The sequence below is a fragment of the Mesoplodon densirostris genome, chromosome 11 (assembly GCF_025265405.1).
Source record: "Mesoplodon densirostris isolate mMesDen1 chromosome 11, mMesDen1 primary haplotype, whole genome shotgun sequence".
NCBI classification, from domain to species: domain Eukaryota; kingdom Metazoa; phylum Chordata; class Mammalia; order Artiodactyla; family Ziphiidae; genus Mesoplodon; species Mesoplodon densirostris.
Window position 1 is genome coordinate 56287932 of NC_082671.1, and position 22498 is coordinate 56310429.

At 41.5% G+C, this 22498-nt stretch overlaps 1 protein-coding gene across 4 annotated transcripts in view; it reads left to right on the forward strand.

The window, feature by feature from the left end:
* The first annotated feature begins 1512 nt into the window (after nt 1–1512).
* The window catches only part of PRICKLE1 (prickle planar cell polarity protein 1), a 111150-nt gene continuing 90164 nt past the window's right edge, over nt 1513–22498 (forward strand). For 3 of the 4 annotated variants that reach the window (XM_060112163.1, XM_060112160.1, XM_060112162.1), the window contains exons 1-2: nt 1513–1749; nt 6680–6802. The gene's annotated coding sequence lies outside the window, so the exon portion shown is untranslated. Of the gene's footprint in view, nt 1750–2547; nt 2649–6679; nt 6803–22498 lie in introns of those variants that run through there. The other variant, XM_060112161.1, reaches the window with a different exon arrangement.

Genomic DNA, 22498 nt, shown 5'->3' on the forward strand with positions numbered 1-22498 from the left:
GAAACTCAGTGGTGAATCGAGAGGGGAGAAAGTTTCGACAGTGCAGGGAGATCTGAATCTGACTTGGAATCACAGAGCACAGGGCTGTGGTCAAACATTTTCCTAGATTTGTACTTTTTCTCCTTCCTTCTGCCTTTAGATGTTATTGTTTTACATCCTCTTTTTCATCGGCTCCGAATTTGTTTAGTATTCCCTTGTTTTACTCCCAATGAAAATCGAGGAGATTTGGTGCTCTGAAATATCCTGAAATTGGCTGTTTTGATTTTTCTTAAAGGAATAAAAAAATGCATCGATCAACACCCCCCCACACACACACGCACACATGCATACACACATCCTCATCTTTCTGGAAGATGTTACAGTGTCTTAGAGGGTTGTAGGAGGGATTGAGAGGTCAACGAAGCCCCAGCTTTGCAGAGACACCTGTCAAGTTGGGCTCCGCAGCTGCTGTCGGATTCACCCTCTGCAACGGGGGAAACAGTACTCCCACGGTGTGAGACTCCACTGATCTGGAACTGGAACGAGTGAAGGGTTTTAAGGTTCTAAGGTAACCCAGATGTCAGGGCAGAACTTTCAAACCGGCTAAGTCCGAGTTCCTCCTGAGCGAAAGCGCCTGAGAGCCCAGCCCTGGGAACTGGACAGAATGAAAACACGGAGAGTAGCTTGGCCAATGAAAAATGATCATCGTGATCAAATTAACACTTTGAACACGGCTTTAAGTTCTCCACGCTAACTTGGGTCAGGTTGGGGACATTGCGATGGGTTGAGGTTCTCACGTGCACTCCCCAGACTTAGAGACTGTTGGGGTTTTTTGTTTGTTTTGTTTTGTTTTGTTTTGTTTTGTTTCGTTTCGTTTTTGAGATGACCAGGATCGTCGGAGAGGGACGGAACAGACTAGAGGCTGAATCTTTGGCTTCGTGCTCCGAGGCGGAGACAGCCCAGCCTGTGGGATTACACGAGATAGGATCGAGTCCAAGCGGGTCCCCAGTGAGGCGAGGCGCGCCGGAAGGAATCTAAGTTAAGAGTTTAATTAACTACCCCCCCACACACACACACACGCCAAAGGAGAAGAAACCCACATAGGCAACCCCCAAACCGTTTGATCAGAGGAAATTGGGTCTTTTTCCCCCCTTCACCCTTCCTGTCTTTCAATCCATCAGAATGGTTGGTTTAAAAAAAAAAAAAAGGCGTAAGATCGGGGGCGGGGCAGAGGAGACGACCCAACTGCACTTGAGAACCTGGGCTGTGCCCAGGCGAACTTCATCCAGTTGGTCCCCCGCGCCCAGCTCAGCCCTCCCGCTGCGCCGAGCCGGTCCTGCCCGCCCCGCCGCCGGAGCCGGGCGCCGACCCGGCCTTTCCAGGCGGAGCCAGGGGCGCGTGGGCGCGCGAACAGCCCTGATCCCGCGGCGGTGTCCGCGCTCCGCGTTTTCGCTAGCGCCGGGCAGGCTGCCGAGGGCGGGGTGCGCGGCAGCGCGGCGCGGGCTGCGGAGCCGGGCGCACTCCGCCTGCAGCCCAGCGAGCGCCGCCTCCCGCGGCCGCCGCGCCCGACAGCGCGCCCCGGAGCGTGCCCAACTCGCACAGCCTGCGCTGACCTCCGCGAGGGGCACCGCGGCCGGCACGGCCACGTCCCGGGCTTCGGATGGTTCGCGTGCTGCCCACTCTCGCCCGCCGCTGACGCCGCGGACCTCAGGTCCGCAGACCCGCCGCGGCGCCGACGACAGTCCAGCCGAGTCCCGCTCCCTCGCCGGGGTGAGTGGGCTCCTCAGAGGGGCTGCGGGTGAGGCGGTGAGGGGCGAGCGCCGAGGGGGAAGGGCCCGGCACGGTCCGCGTCACTGCGGGGGTCTGTGACACCCAGACTGGGTCGGTGTCGCAGAAAATGGGGGAGACGGGCATAATCTGTTTGTTGGGCTGGGTAGACAGTGAAAGCAGATACTGGGGCTGCAGCACCAAGAGGGCTTCAGAGAGGCTGCCCGCACGGCTCCTGCTTGATTCTCTCCTGCGTGGAAACCCGTTCAGTGGCCCCAGAGTTGGGGCGATGCGGGGCGCGGGGAGGCCGGGGTGCATTGGTCTGTGTCCACCTCTTAGGATCGCCTGTCACCTACTGGCGTCCGGAGGCAGGGTGCCTATTCTCTCCTAACGCTCTGGGGAAAGGGCCGATTGCTTTTTGGCTGAGGTGCATCAGCTCCCCCCTCCCACCCCCGCCCCCGCCCCAGCAGTGGTGTTTTCTGGATTTTGCACGTATATGGGAAAGAGTGGGAGCGTCTTCTTGCCTTTAGGCAGAAAAAGTTGGAGAAACTGGGCATGTTAATAATTAGCAGGACCGGGACTCAGGATGCAGCAGAAAGCTGTTAAATTTTCATTGCCCTCTAAGAAAAACAGACGGCATCGCCAGTGACTGTTGGCAGTGCCATGTTATTTGGGGGACTTTGGGAAAATTGTCCACAGATTGTCTTCAGGAGACTGAAGAAGGAGGTGGGGGTGGGGGGAGGATGGCTGGCACTGCCCTGAGTTCCAGCTTCCCTAAGGAGGATTCAGAGTCATAAGCCAAACACGTTTGGTTGCTGATTTTGAAGAGTATGGTAGGCAGAGCTGCGGCCCTGAGCGAGGTGAAGAACACAGCATGGGAACTGCCTAAAGGAAAAGAACATGTAAGGATCTTGCCTCTCCCGAGGAGTTCAGATGCATTTGTGCTATAAAAAGCACGCATATATACGTGGCTTTGGGGACGGGTTTTATGAAGGACAGATTACATGTAATGAAATTGTATTTGTGCATGCCGGTACAGTTTTGTCTACCTCCCGATTTTAACCAGACTTCAGAAGGCACTGTCTGCAGCTGATGTTATGTAATTGATGCGGTTCACCATCAGTGAATTTATAATGTGCCTTTGGAGTAAAAGGAGCTTCCGTCTGTTACTTCAGACAAACCCAAGGTGTAGACGGGTGAGGGTTGCTGAATGTTTGCCCTGGTCTGGCTCCAGATGTGTGAGCTCAGCTGTTGCCTGTCACTTAGGTGACAACTGGCCTTTTCCCGCTAAGCCTTTGCTGTCTCCATTATCCTCAGTGAAGTGTCAATGTTCAGCCGCCTTCTATTATCAGAGTGGACTCTAGCCCCTTGGGAGGTGGCAGCCTTGTTTCACCATCCCCAACAATATGTCTGTTTTCAGACTCTAGGAAGGAAAAAAAAATCCCATGACAGCAAGATAGATACATTTTGAATTGAGCACCAACTTAATCCAAAGATTCTGCTTTAATCAAGACAGCTCTGGAAGGATGACGCAATATTTGTCAAGCCTTTTTCTTTGGAACAATATTTACTCCCACTAGGGGATTTTAAACTTAAACAGCAGCCATTTATCTTGCTGTCTGGTGGGGCCCGGTTCAGTTTGCCTCCATGTGGTCCTAGCCTAGGTGGCTGGGCCGGGCCTGGGACAGGAATCTGTCATTGTAGCCCAGCTGGAGCCTGAAGAAAACAAAATACAGCACCTGCTGGTACCAGGAGGTTCCTAAATGCCATCAACTGGCGAGTCAGGAAACACAGAAGGAGATATTTTACAAGCTCTTCCAGAAATGTTTATACAAAGGATTTAAAGATTAACAATGCATGTGCTCTACATATTAATACTAAAAGGTGCTAGAAATGAATGGACGTTACCCACAGTTGAAAGTTAGCACACTTGCTGATGAACTTGAAAATCTCTCTTTTAATAAACCATGGCTAACAGTAGTGACTTCTTCTTGTGAATCAGTGTGGGAGGGAGGGAGAGAGGGCTAAAGGACTGGATGGGACATAGGGGTAGCTATATTGATGTGAGAGAATGGATTTTGTAAATTAATTTTCAATCCTTAATTTGGTACCTTATCACTGAGGGAGCCTGTTGGTTCACAGGTTTTTAAAAGAAAAGTGATGTATTTTACTCAAGTGACAGATTCAATCAGTTCTGCCAGCAATACCACTGAACCTTTAATTAAAAGTTTATCATGGGGGCCTCTCTGGTGGCGCAGTGGTTAAGAGTCCGCCTGCCGATGCAGGGGATACGGGTTCGTGCCCCGGTCTGGGAGGATCCCATATGCCGCGGAGCGGCTGGGCCCGTGAGCCATGGCCGCTGGGCCTGCGCATCCGGAGCCTGTGCTCCGCAACGGGAGAGGCCACAACAGTGAGAGGCCCACATACCGCAAAAAGAAAAAAAAAAAAAAAAAAAAAAAAGTTTATCATGTTTTTAAAATCAAGGTCCATGGAACCACCATTTGTCTCTATAATAAAGGAGGTTGTAATGAGTCAGCTTGGGTCACCCAAATAAAAGCTAATATCAGCTGGAGGAAAAAAAAGACCCTTATAGGGTTAATAGCTAAACTGTTAAGTTTAGAGTCAGATATGGGTAAAAGTCTGGTTATTCCTAATGTCCTCTGCTATGATAACTCTGAAAAGACACAAAAGAAAAAAGGTGACAATTTAAAATTTCTTAAGTTAGAATTTTAAAAAGTAAGCTGAAATCTAAGTTTTAAAAAGTGACACTGTAAGATAATTTCTCTAAAACCGTTTATAATTACTTGAAAACCAAATACAAATACTTGAGTATTATGAGTGACTTTTCATAATACTCGTGAGATGGAACAAGAATTTTTAAAATGATTCTCCAGTAATTAAGTAACTATTTTAGTGATATAGTTTGGGTTGTCCATATTACAGGAAACAATTTTCAGAAAAGATTATTCTAGTTAACTACTGTTAATTTTCCCATTAAAGTAGTTTATAAAGAGTAAATTTTTCCTTTTAAAGAAGGAAAGTAATTTTGAAAATCAAAGTGATTCTCATCTGTGCATAAAAATGTTAAAGATGCCAGTAGACCAGGGTATACTCCTTCCCCTTGGGAAAAAAAATAGCTCTCTCTCTTTTTTTCCCTCCAGGTTACATAACATAATGTTAATTGTTTAACTCTTATTCATGTGAGAATATTCAGTTTGCTTAAATGCAGGTCCAATTATTTCACAATAAAGAGGAATTAGGAAAGTGAATGAGTTCTATTTATTGGTTGGTTGGTGTTTTGAGGGGCCACTCCTGCTTTGTCTTCTGGTCACAGAATACAGCAGTACCGTATTACACACTAATGTCTTTAGAAGGTCGTGTTAGCAAACGAGCTGGGAGAGGGAAGTACAGTAGTCCTGGTGCCAAGTCCTGCCTTGATGCAGTTCCTCGAAACCTCAGGCGGTACGTGGAGCCAGAGCCGAGTGCCAGAACCCAGCCGGCCCCCCTTCTGGACTCTTCCGTCTCTGGATGCACACAAGCCTAGCACCTCAGCGCCACCAGCAACCAATAGCCAACCTTCCTGTCTGTGGCCGTGCAGAACTGAAGTCGCGGAGGTTAACTAAGTGTGTGTTGGTGGAGGAACATTCTGGAGCAGTGGAAGAGGCCTGGCCCGAAATGGCACATGGGGGTCCACCTCACTCTCCGTTTCCCTCACTCTCCTCTCTCCTGAAGGAGGGATGGTGCGAAGAGACAGGCTTTACAAGATGGAGCGCCCTGGTGTCGTGACAGTCCTGGTGCAGAGACACGACAGGATAATCAGACCCCTCCCCCGTGTGCCAGAATGACACGATTTTTCCAAGAACCGTTCCTGAGCCAGTGGTCCACTGGCTCTATTTCCATTCCCCCGGGGGCGGGGGTGGGGGGCGGGTTCAAACCTCTCAAAAAGAATGCAGTCATTCTTCCCGGTCTCTGTTTTGTGTGCTTGTTTAGACTAAACTCTAAATGCATTTTGGTCACTTTTGAAGGGACCTCTCTAGAACAAGAACGATTGCCCAGCCTGAACTGATCAGACCTCTCCAGATTCATTTCCTTATGAAGAGAGATTTTAAATGTAAAATAAAAATAAAAATACCAGCAAGGCAGAAGCCAGTGTAAACATTTTAAAACTTAGAGCTGTAAACGAGCGAGCAGCTGTCATTCCCCTTTACTTAACTTCTTCCTTCCTGTCCATAACGTCGTCTGAAGCGATCCTAAAAAACAACTGACCAGTTCGACTGCAGTTGCATTTTTTTCTCACTGGTAGGTTTGTCCTAAAGTCTTGGGAGAGAAGCCTTTCATTTCGAGTGGATTACACTTCAGAAGAAGAAGAAAAAAAAAGTGCGGGCTGTGTTATTTCAGTTGTTCAAGTACTGAAGTCATGTACTCCTTTCTAAAAGTTTTGTCCCGACTGCTGATTTATAGCACCCACCAGCTTTTGCTTTGTGTACGCTTCTCTCTGTTTCCTTCTTGTCTCATTGGGCCTTTGGAAAGAAAGAGTTGTCAATAATACGGTGAAAATATTGTAGTCAGATGTGGCCTTAAGGAGACCCCTGGGTGCAGCGTGCTCTCCCTCAGCTGCCCTGCTTTTATCTGCAGTGCAGATCCCACAGCTTACAATTATGGTCTTTGACTTTGGTAACAATTCTGTTTGAAATGTTTCCAATTACACACAATATTGGCGGCATGTAGCAGCTGCATGCCAAAAAGCATTTCCAAGTGTGTTCCAAGAATCAGGCTGTGATTGCTTTTAATTTAAATAAAGGCTATTTGGTTTCCTGGGAAGCTTTTTATAACCACCTTCTCTCCCCCACCCCATTTTTGTCACCTTTTAAAAAAAGTCTGATATAAGGTAGCCACCACTTAATGTGATACAGTATTGGCCCTGGTTTTCTAGGATGGCCCGTGGCTTTGTGCAAGCATGAGGACTGTTGAATAAAGGAAAACTTAAAGAAACATTGTACAGCAGTTTGGATTTCCCCAAAGAAGAAAAGAAGGAAAGGTTATCTGATCACATATTGTAAGTAGCCAACGTTTTCGAATTTTTCCCCCTCCTTCTTTAGGGATCTGTCATTATAACTATCTATTTGGATCACTGAAGATTATTGGGTACAGTGTCTTTCCTTCAACTTCTTCTACTTTTCTTTTTGTGAGCCCATGAACATATGTTAAAGACACATTAAAAAGGTAGAGAAAGTCAATAAGAATATTCTTAAAACAGTGGGCATGGTGGGGGCGGGGCAGGGAGGGAACCATGGAAATAATTTCACCATTCTACAGCAACCAAACCTGCCAGATCACCCCCTCTGTGGGCTTGAAATCTCTGAACACTGAAACCTTTTAAAACAGTAGTGGCTTAAATCTTTTAATAGCTACCAGATATACTTGACTTATTAAATATGAAAATAAGAAAATATACACACTTTCAGGATTTAGAGTGAAGGGATTAGTTGCAGGACTGGGGGGTTCTGTTTCCAGGATGGTTTGTTGGCCCATTTGAAACATAACACCTAGAGCTAGAGGGTATCCAATAGCTGAGGTGCTAAGATGGTCCCAATTAGGGTGTTTTCACATATGCTCTTTCAATCCTGGCAAACACATCCTATAGAATATAGTGCTTCTTTGGGTTGAACAGTAGTTGACTTGCATAAATGCCAACATCTCTTCTGGCATTTTTGGAAATCTTCCATCATGTAATAAATAGTGCTGTATAATCCAAATTTGTAAATGCCATGTTTCATGTAGCCCCTGTAGAGACAGCTGAAATTAACCCAGGCTGCTAGGGATCATTGAGATCCTGGAGGTTAAGTTACTGCCTGTATCCAGTGTCCTACCACTAATGAATGATGGTGGGGGGCTTTGACCAAAGCTAGGAGAGGGTGCGAGGTTAGCCTTAGTGTAAGAAGCACCCACCAACCGACACTTAGACGTGTCCTTTCTCCTTGAAAACTCTTTCAATTAAGCAAACCTTCTCAGAGGAAATTTACACAACTCAAGGTAGAATGAGATTTATGTTGCTTTACCAGCTGAGCACCCAGCCTGCCAAGTACTCAGCCCACCCAGGTCCATTGCTATAGTGACAAAACCCACTATAGTAACTATGGTTGAAGTAGAAAGTCTATTAAAACCCATTTCTATATTGGCCAGCTCCTCTGCCCTCATTGCAGTGCAGTCTTCTGGATACACACACACACACACACACACACACACACACACTCATACACAACATTCTTTTAATCTAATAATAGTAAACTGATTTAGACAATGTTATAGTTTCATGAGAGGCATTTGTACTTGTTTTTTCTTTTGTCTTTTATCTCAGTGATAAGTAAATAGTATGGTATTCTTCTGAAGAAACTCATAACTTGTTAACTGTAATTGATGTTTCCAACTCTGTTATTTACATGCTTGAATAATCTATGTTCCTTCGTTAGGATCTGAAAAAGACCTAGATAGCATGGCATTTTGTTTTGCTTTAAAATATCTCTGCCTTGAAATAGAGACACAGATGTAGAGAACAAACGTATGGAAGCCAAGGGGGGAAAGTGGGGAAGGGAGGGTGGTGATGGTATGAAATGGGAGATGGGATTGACATATATACACTAATATGTATAAAATGGATAACTAATTTTTAAAAAGACCTAAAAATCAATAAATAAAATATCTCTGCCAAACAATTTCAGGAACTGTTAGGTTTTATGTAAGAAGACTCCTTAGTTCTCTAGTGTTGAAATACTTGTTATAATGTGTGTCAAAAGGAGACAGCATTTTAAATTCTTCCGTGACTATGTAATTAATAAGTATGTTCAGTGCTTGAAGTATGTGCATGTTACATAATTTTTAGAAAGAGATAAAGTTAGCTCTGAAGTGCATTAGAGCATCACAGATGTTTCTTGTAAGAAAATTCATATGCTTCGTAGGAATTTTGAACTCGTTTCTGCTGCTTAGCTTTGTTCCTTGCAAGGATCATATGAATAATTTCATTGAGTTGCTTCAGTTCTTATTTACACAAGCCTTGGGAAGGGAGCTGAAGTGATAAATAACTTGCCCCCTCACCTAGTTCTGAAATGCTTTGGCCTTTTATGTTTTTGTGAATGTGAAGGGAGGGAATAAAATATACAGAGAAGATGTTTGTGTTTAACTAACTTAATCATATAAGTTCCCTTTGTGGGTCTTCTATAAGCTTAAACAGCTTGTTAGGCTAATAGCCAAAAACATGTCCTCAAGTACTGCCAAATGTGTTAAAAGCACACCAAGCTTTCTTCATATTGAGGTATTGGAAACATATTTTTTTAACCTTCTAAATTTTAGCAATAAACCAGAAAAAATCACTCTCTTCTTCTCCTTACCCACAAAAGCCAAAATTATTATTCAGTGCAGTGCTGAAATGAGAAACTGATAAGAATAATGATATTTGTGTGGGAGAGTTTTAAACTGGCTTGACTTGGCTGTTTAAGCAGGGAGCAACCAGGTTACAATGGTACATGATGGGTCTTTGTTTTTTATGTGTTCATGTTGCTTGTACACACTAGCTTTTTTTACTTTGGTTCAGTAACTTTTGGTCAAGTACTTGTCCATTTATCCTGTTTCTTCTTGAGCAGAGATTCAAGAACAGACAGTGGTGATGCAATATAATAGTACAGAAAAAGTCAGTTTTTCTACCATCATTTTCTGAAAATCAGAAAATTTGGACTGTAATATAATAGCTGTGTGATTTCTAGTCAGCCACTCAGCCTTTCTGGGCCTCAGTTCCTCATATATAAAGTAAGGGAATTAGGCCAGGTCAGTGCATGTTAACCAAAGGTTTGAACCGTAAACACCTATGGAGCTTTTTCAAAATGCAAATACACAGAGAATTTTAAGGCAGCAGGTTTGGGGTGGGGTCTTGCACATTTAACTTGAAAAAGCTCTTCAAGTAATTTGATACACAGCTGTGGTTAAGAGCCACTAAATTAGATGATCTCTAAGATTTCCTTCCAGTTCTAAAATTTTATGTTTCTAATCCTACTAGACTGAACATTCTTCCTTCCTTCCTTCCTTTCTGTTTTGTTCATTTGTTCATTCATTCTTAACAGCTATGTTCATTCCTAATGTTGCTGTCAAAATATAGACATCATTTTAACTCAGTTCTGGGAAGATCTATGTTCTGCTCCTGTGAGTAGATGGTAATTGATATAAGGGAGGAACCACGTTAGTTCACCATTTCATACCCAACGCCTAACACCGTGCCTGGCACATAGTGGACACTCAACAACAGAGAGCCCCAAAACTCAGGAATCTTTGAAAATGTGATGTTAGTTATTTTAGAATAATATGGTCGACATTCTGTAGTGTACACAGCAGTATAAATATGCTGTACACATGAAACTTATATAATGTTATAAGCCAATATTACCTCAATAAAAGATAAATTAAAAATGAAATAAAGTAAAATAATATGCTCAATATGTTTTTTGTCAGCCTCCAGGTACCTTTCAGGTAAAGTGCCTACAAGTTGAAAACAATGGATGTAATTGTTCATCTGAAAAATAACATAATAAATACATTATTTCCCTTATGTTTCCAGACTTTTGGGATACTCAATAGTGTACCAATTGTAGTTTTTCCCAGATTAACAATTGGTCTCATTGCTTTAAATGTGGAGTTACATCACCTGAAAAGGTATCTGGAGGTTGACAAAAAAGATACTAAGCATATTACTTGAAAGTGCAATTAATGTACTATGAAAAACAGATTATCCTATGAAAACCATAATGTGTCTTATGTTTCCTTATCTCTTGGGCTCCTGCATTTGTTGTATGAATGATTGTTCAGTTTTCTGCCATGACCTATGTGTGTCAGTTTAAGAAGTATAACCCAACCAAATCACTATAAAGGTTTCAGAACTTATCTGACAAATTTACAACTTTATTACAATTTTAAGTCTTACTTTAAAATATTTTAAATTACAAAGGTCAAAATTTTTAAATCGATTGCTAATTATAATTGTTTTTTATAGCCAGCAATTGTGTTGGATCCTTTTACAGACATGATTCCACATCATATATTTCATAACATATAAAGTGCTTTTAAAGTGTCCATATCCACAGTGCATGTGTGTATACACAGATATATGTGTATGTACACACATATGTATATTGTTCTAGCTACGATAAATCAGAAAATCTCAATAAAATATGAGAAGCACACTCTGTTTTTCTCATAACTATGATGCATCTGAAAGTTTTATTATCAAGGGTAGGAAAATTCTTGGTTGCATAGTTTTGTGCAAACTGATTAAAAGAGTTTGTTGCCCGTTTTGTTTCTCTGCTCTTTTCTTCAGTCTTTGAAAAATTGGGTTATTTCCTATCATTATCCATTATTACCGTTACTGTAGAACATAGACTAAATAAAAAGAACTTAAACCAATCAGTATAACTGCTGGCTGTGTCTGCATAATAGGAACAAAAGGAGACATTTGATACTTACCTAGTTTACTTGATTTTTTTTCGTTGTTATTGTATGTTGCTATTCTTGAGAGGAGGGAGGGTGTTGTTTTGTTTTTAATTAAAAGAACTTTAAAAATTCACCTTTCTGAAACCTGGATAACTGTCCAGTTTCCTCTGAACTTTTTCACTGTGAAGGCATGGCCAGTAGCAAAATCAGCTAGCGTGAGCTCTTTTTTCCTACACCCACTGCCAAATCAACTAATCAGGGCCTCAGAGTGGACATTGACACCTCAGTTATCTGCTTGGGTTGTTTGTACAACGTAACAGGAAAGCTCTCTCTTAGTCATTATGTGAAGGGATACTACTGTGAGGCATTTTAGTCTGGAAAAAGATTAAGTAGTCGCTAAACAGGGTTTCAGGATCATTGGAGATAAATTGAGGGCTGGTCCAAAGTATGGTATAAGCCTTATTATTTGTAGGTTTCACTTTCCTGAAGTTTCACAGCTAATCTTCTTGTTTGTTCTGGACTTCAAGCTAATATAAAAGCACACGTGTTGGTTTTTCCAAGTGGGAAGATGGCTCACTCCATCCCTTCAGGTCTCAGCTCAAAAGGCATCTGATATCAGGGAAGCCCTCCCTGATCACCTTACATGAAACAGCAGCGCCCTTGGCTTTCCAGCCACCAGTTAGCACTCCCAAAACCCCTTAACCTGCTTCACTTTTCTCCATAGCACTTACCACTCCTGGACGGATATCTACTTATCGTAGCTGTTTGTTCCAGGAAGAAATCTCTATGCTGTCTTGTATATGGCTTTATGCCCATTTTTAGAGTAGTGTCTGGCACATAGTAGGGCACTACTTAATAAATACCTGCAGAATGAATGACTGCAAATACTTAGGGAGCTTCGAATTGGAACACCCCTCCCTGACCTAATAATATGTATAATAATGTGTATAAGCTAGTTAGAGGGTTTTACTCTTACATTCTCATTCTCATAATAGAACCATAAAGTTAGCAAATGGCCACCCTCATTTTACAGGGTAGGCATTTATGGACCATTTTAATGTTATATATAAAGTAAAAACGGAAACCAGGACTTCCCTGGTGGCACAGTGGTTAAGAATCCACCTGCCAGTGCAGGGGACATGGTTGGAGCCCCGGTCCAGGAAGATCCCGCATGTTGTGGAGCAACTAAGCCTGTGCGCCACAACTACTGAGCCTGCGCTCTAGAGCCTGCGAGCCACAACTGCTGAGCCCACGTGCCACAACTACTGAAGCCCGCGTGGCTAGAGCCCGTGCTCTGCAACAGGAGAAGCCACCGCAATGAGAAGCCCGCGCACCGCAATGAAGAGTAGCCCCCGCTCGCCGCAACTAGAGAAAGCCCACGCGCAGCAGCAAAGACCCAACGCAGCCAAAAATAAATTTAAAAAAAAAAAGAAAAATCTATATGTCATAAAATAACCTTTAAAAAAAAAAAAAAAAAAAAAAACCGAGACCTGACTGCTGTTTTATCTGAGTGAAAATTTCCAAAACAGAGTCTTTTGGTGTATTTGGCTGGGGGCAGCTACAGTGGAGTTTCTGAGCTGTTTCCTCCCTTATCTGAATAAAGCCAGAGAAATCTTAGGAGTATGAGGAAAGAAACTGATCAAATACCCCTCCTCCCTTCTCTCCACCACAAAGTGCTCAATGATATGTAATCATGTAGCAAATGGATGCCATATTAATAGAAGTAAGACCAAATATTTGTGAGCTATGTGACTTCCCACTTCATAATGCACCCATGCTGCTCTGTAACCTTAAAAAAAAAAAGGTAGTATCTTCTGACAGACTTTTATGTTAAAATAAGGATGATGGACTATCTTTCACTCAAGAAATCCTGACTTAAATTCCAGAGGTGAAAAGCTAATCCTCTAAGTGATTTCAGCCAGCTCAGTAGGAAACCTGGTTGCTTGAAATTATTATTTTAATGTCTCAGGTTCCAGGGCTAAATTGGCAGTGAGTCAGCTTTCCTGTTAAGGAGCTGTGCCAATGTATTTGTCCAGAAATTATCATGTTTTAACTCAGGGGTTCTTTATTACTAATACGGCTAATACCTCCAAAGTACACAAAGCAATTTCAGATTCATCTCATTTACCTTCACTGCATCTTTGTGTAGAGGTCTAACCAAGGTTATCCCCAATTTACTGATGGAGAAGCTGCCTGTTCGTTCAAGATGCACCTTCTAAGGAGCTTTGGTTTGATGACTCCTAAATAAATTAGTAGTTCGATTTTTCTAAAGAAAGAAACGAAAGAGGAAAACTAAGCAAGCACTTACAATCTATCTAAAATAGTTTGATGATGTTTTATTGTTTTGTAAACATTGCTGTGCTTATATTTGTTCTATATTAAATGCTTTTAGATAGTTATAGCCTCTACTACTACTAACTTACATGTAATCTTGGACAAGTCCTTAATTTTTTGGACTTCTTACCCACTTTGTGCCTCAGTTTCCTGAATGATAAGTGAGAGGCCTGATGACATTTTAGGCTCAAAATTTCCTTGATTCTAAAATACTGGATTTGGAGGCTAAAACTTTAGGGGAATAGTTAATAAATGGGAGCTAATATTGTTATTATTATTAATTTTCATCATTACCTAAGTCCCTGACTAGAATTATTTAACAATCTACTCAGAATTATTCATGTTAACCAGGTGCAACTTTTAAAAATGGTCTCTTTATTCATGATTCAGTGTGGCCAACTCAAAATTCAACAGTAGCTGTGTTTTAAAGACCTAGGAGAATGTACACTTCCCCTTACCAAAAGTCTGGTTTAATAATTTACATTATAATTTAATATGAGGAGCTTAAAAAATGCAGTAATATTCAGAGCAAATTATTAATCTGATGTAGTTACAACAATGGCATAGTTATATTCATACTAAAAGTTACAAACGTGAGTACTGTGTTTATACATGGGAAATATGGAAAATTTATAAAGTAAGACTCAAAGTGGTATGTTCACTTACTTATGTAATCAATAGTGATTATAATTTTGTTTAAAATGTGCGTGTCCATTGACCAAACTGGAATTAATTGGGGGAGGTTTAGAGAGGGTTTGCTGGAAAATAAAAGTAGCCCAGCATCCATTTTAGTTGCATTCTTAATATTTTTTTAAACCATAATAATATTCTTATCTCCCCCCCCAATAAAAGCTGGTATAAATATGCAGTCAGTGGTGAAACTCTTCCTGTATTAATCTTAAATAATACATGTTGGCCTGTGTCACCATACCTACAGTTGGCCTGGCTGTTCCATTTTTGTAGCAAAAAATCATTTTTGTGATTAATTAAATCACTAACTTTTACGCAAATTCTCAGGCCCTTGGATCTTATTCACTTTCTAATTAGTCTGAGCCTGAAGTTACAGCCGCCCACTGGGAAGTAGGGTACTACTTATATTATATCTCCGAAGACGGAGTTTGTGAGTTGTTCAGATGAACAACTCAATGAACCGTGGCCCTGATCCCAGCAGATTTGCAAGTGATTATAAGTGCCGTTCCAATAGGAAGTACTATAGAAATGTGACATTAATAATCACCAGTTTGAATCTGGGTCGCTTCAGCCATGACTCGGAGATCAAACGCTATCAGATGGTAATGAGTGTGTGAAAGTGCTGCAAGAAGGCATTCCATCGCTTAATGACACCTTTGTGGGCCTTCTCAGCAGAAGGTTAGAGGGAGGAATAGAAGTAAAGTCGCATCTGCTCCTTGGTCTGGAGGCCAGCCCTCCAGGTTACAGTTGGCATACTTTTGCAGAGATGTTTTAGGGACAGCTCACAGTGGTTTCTGTTGTTCTAGCTCCTTAAATGGATATACAGAACCTTTCATCTTCTGCCTCATTTCCTGACCATTTATTCACTTCAAAGTGATGGTAGCTATTTTGCATATTCTCTACCGCCTTTTCTCTCCTCTGAAAGGTAAGAAGAAATTGCACTTATAAACGCATGTTAACCATTTAATGTTAAACTTCCCATTTTTATTTCAGTTTGGGGGCACCATTTTCACTTCAGCACACCCTCATTGAGTCCTGTGGTTTGCCAGGCACTGTGCTAGGCTCTGGGAACACAAACATCAAATAAGAATGGTTCCTGTCTTTAAAAAGCTCACCATTTTGTAGGGAAGGAAGGCATTTAAGCACTTGTGAAATACTGTGGTAGAGGCAGGAATAGAAATGTACTAGATATAATAGTGAAAAGCCAAAAGTGGAAGTCATTTGTTCTGTGTGAATTGTTAAGGAAGCCTCCAGAGAAGAGGATATGGTTGAGATGGGTCTTGACGGCTGAATAGGAGTTGACCAAGCCATTAGAATTGGACAGTGACTCAGGTTGGGGAAAAGGCAAAGTGTGTGCAAAGGCAAGAAACATGAGACAAGCATGATGCTCAGTGAATTGCAAATCTTTCTATCTGGCTCTAAGATTAATTATGCTCTTCGTCATGGACTTATTGTCACCTTTATAAAACTACAGTTTCAATCAGAAGTAAGAGATGAGTTTTGACAACTTTAATTGTGACCCTGTCTTTCTTCTCTGTAATTGACTTTAAGCTTCTGAATAAGGGCTCTCTCTTCTCCTTAAATGTTGCATTAACCTGGCCAACCCACCAGGTATTTATTTACACTTGTGTCTTTTCATTGTTATGTTGGTACAATCTAAATTGATTTACTCTTCAGTTTCACTGCCAGGTTTCAATTTCAGACTCAAGTGTTTAGACAACACTATATAATGTGTTGCACTTTTATGACATCTGCTTTAGTACTGTAAGTGCTTTCCATGAAAGCTAATGGTTGGGACAAAAAAGAGCCTAAATGTCACAAAGTGGCCACCAGATGTGTTTTATTGTGTTGGTATCTCTGTTTTGTTTTCATAAAAACTTTTTCTTAGTCTAAAAAACCTTACCAAGCAGAAATAGCAGACAGTAGACTTGTAGGAGATGAACTATTTTCTTCATTTCCTGATTGTTATTTCTTGATCTCCTGTTTCAAAAACTATGATTCAGCTGAAAAAAATCCATAACAATATAATTTAGAATACTGTACCTTTTAAAAGCAAATTTTCAAAGGTAAGTTCACTTCTTAGGCTGCAAGGCCTGCTGTGTTTCAATATGTGGTTCTTCAGTGTGGTGAGATTAAGATTGTGATTTAACATCTTTCAGAATTTCTGCCATCTGATTGTTCACTGAGCAATCAGTATGTTTTCAGGCAGTCTGGCGTGTGATAAATATTTTGTAGCATATGTGGCTGAACATGCCAATCGCAAAGGGCTTTACAAGCTTTAATTAATTTTCACAACAACCAGATGCACTCTGCTTTATTCATGAGAAGTCCACAGGCAGTGGAGTTCAGAGTGTTGCCCAGATTCGTCTAGCAAAGTGGTTTACAAACTTTTTTTGGTTAGCTGAACACTTTTCTCAAACACAAGATAATCTGGAACTCCAGCACGTCAAGTAGAAACTGCTTTTGTTGGGAGGGAGAAAGGGAGTTAGTGATAGGGCTGCCAGATTTGTCAAGATAAGAAAACCACACAAGATGCCCAGTTGATTTGAATTTCAGGTAAACAATTAAGAATTTTTAGTATAAGTGTGTCTCAAATATTGCATGTCCCTAAAAATATGATTGACGGTTTGTCTGAAATTCAGACTTAACCGTGCATCCTGTATGTTACCTGGCAACTCAAAGTTCCTGTTTATAGCCCTGCCCTTTCAGTGCCCTTGTCTCCTCCTCAGCCAGGTGAGGGTCCTGGTTCCTTGCACACAGTTTGAAAACCACAGATAGAAGAAATCTATACAAATGCTGAGAGAGAATTAATAATATGTTTTCTTTCTCAGTCCAAATTTAGGAAGTATTATCACTTCCTTGGCTGTGTTAGAGAATCTCCATGACCATGCATCCACTGCTGCACACGGTAGTTGTAAAGAATTATTGCCTTTGCTTTGCCTTTCTTGTTTCTTAGGATAAAATACTTTAGTCTCCCAATCTTTGGGAACAATGTTTGTCAAGTCACCTATTCGTATAATTCAGCAATTTAAGAGGAAGGAGAACTGATGGTAAATCAGAATTGCAGGTTGGCCAAATAGAGTCCATCCATAAAGAGAAAAATGGATGGGAGCTTGTGAGCCTGATTCTAATGCAATCCACGGGAGAGGTGCCTGCATGGGCCCATCCTTGGCTTTTGGTCTAGATGACATGCACATGTTTTAGTGGTCCTGGCTTGAAGATAATACCTGTTAAGGTAATTCGGTTATTTTGCTCCAGTATTTTAAAGCAGCCCTCAGATTATTATTTTCATTTCTCAAGCTGACTCCTTTGTGGAATATTCTTATCTATTTGGCCATTACATTTCTCAGTGTAACTGAGTACAGTCTAATTAGTGATCAGAAGCCACTAAATTTCTTTAGGATGAAACAATCCTGCAGTGCTCGAGGAACTCCCTGGATTAACTGATGAAAAGTCTTTTAAAAACATACAAGAAACTGAGGACCTTCTCCCGGACCTATGGGTCCCCAGGTGCTTTGGGTTTGATGCCCTGTGTGGATGGCCTACTGACTCTCCATGAAGTTTTTGTATCAGCAAAATGTTAGTAATGGTTTATTTCTTGGTGGGTAGATTAGGAATGGATATGACTTTGTGTCCCTTTTTCATTTTTTCCATAGTTTGTGCTGTAGGTGTGTTACTTTTTAAATAAGGAAATTAAGTATTAGTGATATATTTTAAATGTTTCTTGGCAGGGGGAAAACCCATAAATATTTCCTTGTTTAAATGTTCTAAATATAGATGAAGATCATCTGGAATATAGATAGTTTTCATTTGCAAATGCTTATATATCTTTGAAGGTTAATTGTAATATGAAATCTACCCGAATTGTTCACACTTAAAATTTATCTCTCATCCATTCATTTTATTCATTCAACAAATATTTATTGAAGAAACATAGACATATTCCTGTACAACACAAGAAAGGGGGTGATGAGTGGAAGCAAAAGGAAAGGAAGATCCAAAGATGTGACCCACCTGCTCCATCCTTCAGGACGCCACGATGTGGTGGGCTGGGCTGGGGAATGCACTCATGCAAGAGGAAGGATGCTTGGCCTCAGTTAGTAAATGAGCCCTCTGATGCTCAATGAATGAAAGTGACTTTCACGAGGCTGTTGGCCCATCAGGACCTGAAGACCCAGGTCACCCGAGTCCTGCTGGGGGATCATCATCTTGTACCATAAAAACAAGCGCAAGCTTCCATCCCAGGAGCTGGATTTGAAAAGCCATCAGAATCCCTGCTTGTTTCCAAACCAAAGGCTTGGGACCCCGGAGTTCGTCTGCTTCTCACCGCTGGCTTTAACTACAGACTGGGTTTGTGCTGGATGGTTTCACCCTCCCCTAGTCTGGTTTCAGGGATTTTGGTTTTGATCAATATATAATATAAGCTACAGGGATATTTTCTTTTTCCTATTAGCTTCTTTTTGAATTCTTTTGGAGGAGGAAATAACTTCTTCATAAAATCCCTTTTACTGGTCTTTTTTGTTGACTCTGAAACTCATACCAAGTCTATAATATGGAGAAACCCAAAATATTTGTTTTTTTTTTCTTTTCTAATATTAACATGTGCAAAAATTACCTATCCATGATGTTTATACTTACTTTCACAGTTCAAATAGGCTACATTTTCCTCTACATTTTTCAGTGGCTAGATGAAGGTAGAATTTGACAGGTGATTTGAGGGGATTTGCACGATAAAGCCTAGGAAATTAAAGGTTTTATATTTGCTAAGACAACTTCTGGGGTTAAGGTTACATTCGCACAAACTATTGCATATTAAATTAAACTGGTTATTGTTGACCTTAACACATAAATGCTTGTGAAAATAATTTCCCAAATATACAAAATAGTTGCTTCAAAATAAAGTTAAATATTTTCTTTTGACTATATATTTTAAAGTTTATATAATAATTTTCTTTTTTTTTTTTTTTTTTTTTTTTGCGGTATGCGGGCCTCTCACTGTTGTGGCCTCTCCCGTTGCGGAGCACAGGCTCCGGATGCGCAGGCCCAGCGGCCATGGCTCACGGGCCCAGCCGCTCCGCGGCATATGGGATCCTCCCAGACCGGGGCACGAACCCGTATCCCCTGCATCGGCAGGCGGACTCTCAACCACTGCGCCACCAGGGAGGCCCTATATAATAATTTTCAAGAACTCACTGAATTTGGAATTTTTAATTTGTGATATTAAACTGAAATAAATGTGAAAGGACTTTCTTAAAGGTTTATTTTACTTATGAGTAAACTAGGTATTTTCTAGAAAGAGAAATATGGGTGCCATTCAGAGTTGCCTAATCATAATTCTGTGAGCTGTTGAAATCAAATCAATGTCTTGATAAGTTGAGCTGCCAGATGGAATTTTATCTAAAACCAGTACACTTCGTTTATACTTTAGGACTCCAGTGAATTTTATCACAAAAATCACTTCATACCCCATTTGGAAGGCAGCCACTTAAGCGTGGAATATGACAATTGTTTAACAGTGCACAGTAAAACTTAAATAATCTATGACTCATGGAAGGGAACTGTATCCAATTGAAAATTCCAGGGTAATTCAGGTAGGTGGACATAACCACCCAGGTGTCTTGGAACTATTCCAGTTTCAATTGGCTAATGAGCTCATAAGGCTGAAGTCTCCTTTGCTGTGTGTCCCTTACTGGTTTACTTGTCCATTAACACAATTCCACCTAACATCATGCTGGGACATTGATTTCACATTGATTCACAAAGGAATGCTTTGGGTCACACAGTGACTATCTAGTCTGTAGCAGGTGTCTCTGCAGGACTCTGATTTCAGAATCTGTGCTCTTCAGCCGCTGACATAATCTTTCAGCTGTACCGGCCAGAACAGAGTTTCCAGTGCCACACTGCTCATCTTAAACTTGAACCTTGGTGGGGTTACATGTTTCCATCATCGATCCATCTGTTATAGGGATTACATCACCACAAAGGAGTTAATTTGTCTTGTTTTGAGGGTCATGTCTAATTGCATAGGTCAACAAAGGATAATAAATGACTGCTTTTTACTTTACTTCAAGTCTGTGCCTCACTTTTTCTCTAAGACTGCTGAGCAGGACAATTAATTTCCTTAATCGGCACAGCTGGTACTGTAAGAATGACATCCAAGCTGAAAGAGGTTACTGCTATCTATCTAAAACCTGAGTTAACCAATCCAGAAAGTTAACTATAGACTCTCCTTAAACTGACTTGCTCACAGAAAGCCTCTGCATCCAATAGGGAGAAAGGAGGCACTAGATGGCAGTCTTCAACAAACTTGAAATGACCTTTCCTCTCTTAAAACAAATGCATTACCTAAAAGCAGTCACTTCTGTTCCAAATGAACGTGGACTTGAACTATACTTTATAAAAATTGCAAATATAAGGGCATTATGAAGCTTAATATCACAATATAAAATTTTGCTTTTGATATGGAAAAGTATTCCATATGCAAATCTTCCTCAGCCCACAGGTTAGGTGTCTCGATAAACCCATTGTAAATTGAAAATACCATAAGTCAAAAATGCATTCAGCACACCTACCCTATGTATAACTAAATCACTGTGCTGTACACCTGAAACTAACAGAACATTGTAAAGCAACTATACTTCAATTGAAATTTTAAAATAGGGACTTCCCTGGCCGTCCTGTGGTTAGGACTATGTGCTTCCACTGCAGGGGGCATGGGTTCAACCCATGATCGGGAACTTGGATCCTGCATGCCGCTCGGCCAAAAAAAATAAAATTAAAATTAAAGTAGTAAAAAAATAATAAAATAAAATAGTAGTAATAATCTTTTTGCCCCTCATATACAGAAATTGGAATAGTAAGGGGTTTAGCTAACCCTTTGGCAAAGATGGTGTGCAAATTCATCCAATGCATTCATCCTCGGACCTCTGTTACAGTGCTGAACACATATTATAATTCATCTCTTTATATTTTATCTCCTGCACCCTGAAGTTTGAGGCCCTTAAGGAAAACAGTGTTACTTGTGTTTCTGTTTTTAGAATAAGTGTAAAGTAGGGGCTCAAACATTTTTTCCTTGATGAGTAAATAAATGTTTCTCAAGTGAAAAGCCAAGTTTGGGACACCAGATCCTGATGACTGTATCGGCCCCTGTGAGATCACTGTCCACTTCTGTACCTCTGGTTCCTGGCTGAAAATAGTACCAGGCGTTTGATGAGTGTAGGGGGGTGTGGAGGCTTTCTTAGGTTCAGACTTTCAATGCTTCAGCGTTGAAAATGCTTTTACACACATTCTCATTTAGTCCTGGTAACAAACTGTGGGTCAGTTGTCTCATTTGATAAATGAAGAATCAGGTTCCCCATGGTTGAGAGAATCACTGTGGGTTACACAGTTACTAAATGTTAGCACCAGACTGGAATCCAGACTTCTTACACGAGTCCAGTACGTTCTTGCCCTAGTTTGCCTGAGATCAACACGTAGGGTGCCTATGCTGAGACACCACTATCACCTCCCCGGCCAGCCACTCTGCTTGCCACTGCCCATCCTCAAACCTTTCCCACCATCTATATATGTCCTTAGTTAGTAACTTCATAAACCACCTAGTTGTCCAAGTTAGAAACCTGAATGTTATCCTCCACTCCTCTTTTTCACATTCCTTCAACCACAAGTCCCATCTAATTTACCTCCTGGACGTTTGTGGGACCAGCCATCCTCTTCTCTCCAAGATTCAGTTCTTCATCTTCGTTCACTAAACCACCATCCAGACGGCTGGACTCTAGTCCTGCTGCCTTCCCAGTGCAGAGTGATCTAAAATGAAAATTTGACTGTGCCACTGCTTCGTTCAAATTGTGCTGCTCCTATGAGCCCTCCGTGACCTGGTTCTTGAGCCCACCCCGTCAAGCATCTCACTCAAGTCTCTCCTTTGCCTTTAACCATCTAGCAACACAGGCCAGACAGCGCGCCCCGATATCTTACTTAGATTGTCTCTTTCCAGGTCAGAACCACATTTTCCCTCCCCCTCCCCCCACCCCCAGATTCTCATTCTGGCCCGCTGTAGGTGAGTATAAAAGCCCCAGAATCAGGCCTTAAAGCCAGAGACCTGGAGGAAAGCTCCTCAGAGAGTAGTTGTAGTTCTTCCATCAGTTCCTTTAGCCCAGTCCGTCTCCAGCAACCTTCCCTCACCAGCCTCTGGGATCCTGAGGTCAGTGCTGATTTAAAAAGAAAAAAGGGGGCTTCCCTGGTGGCGCAGTGGTTGAGAGTC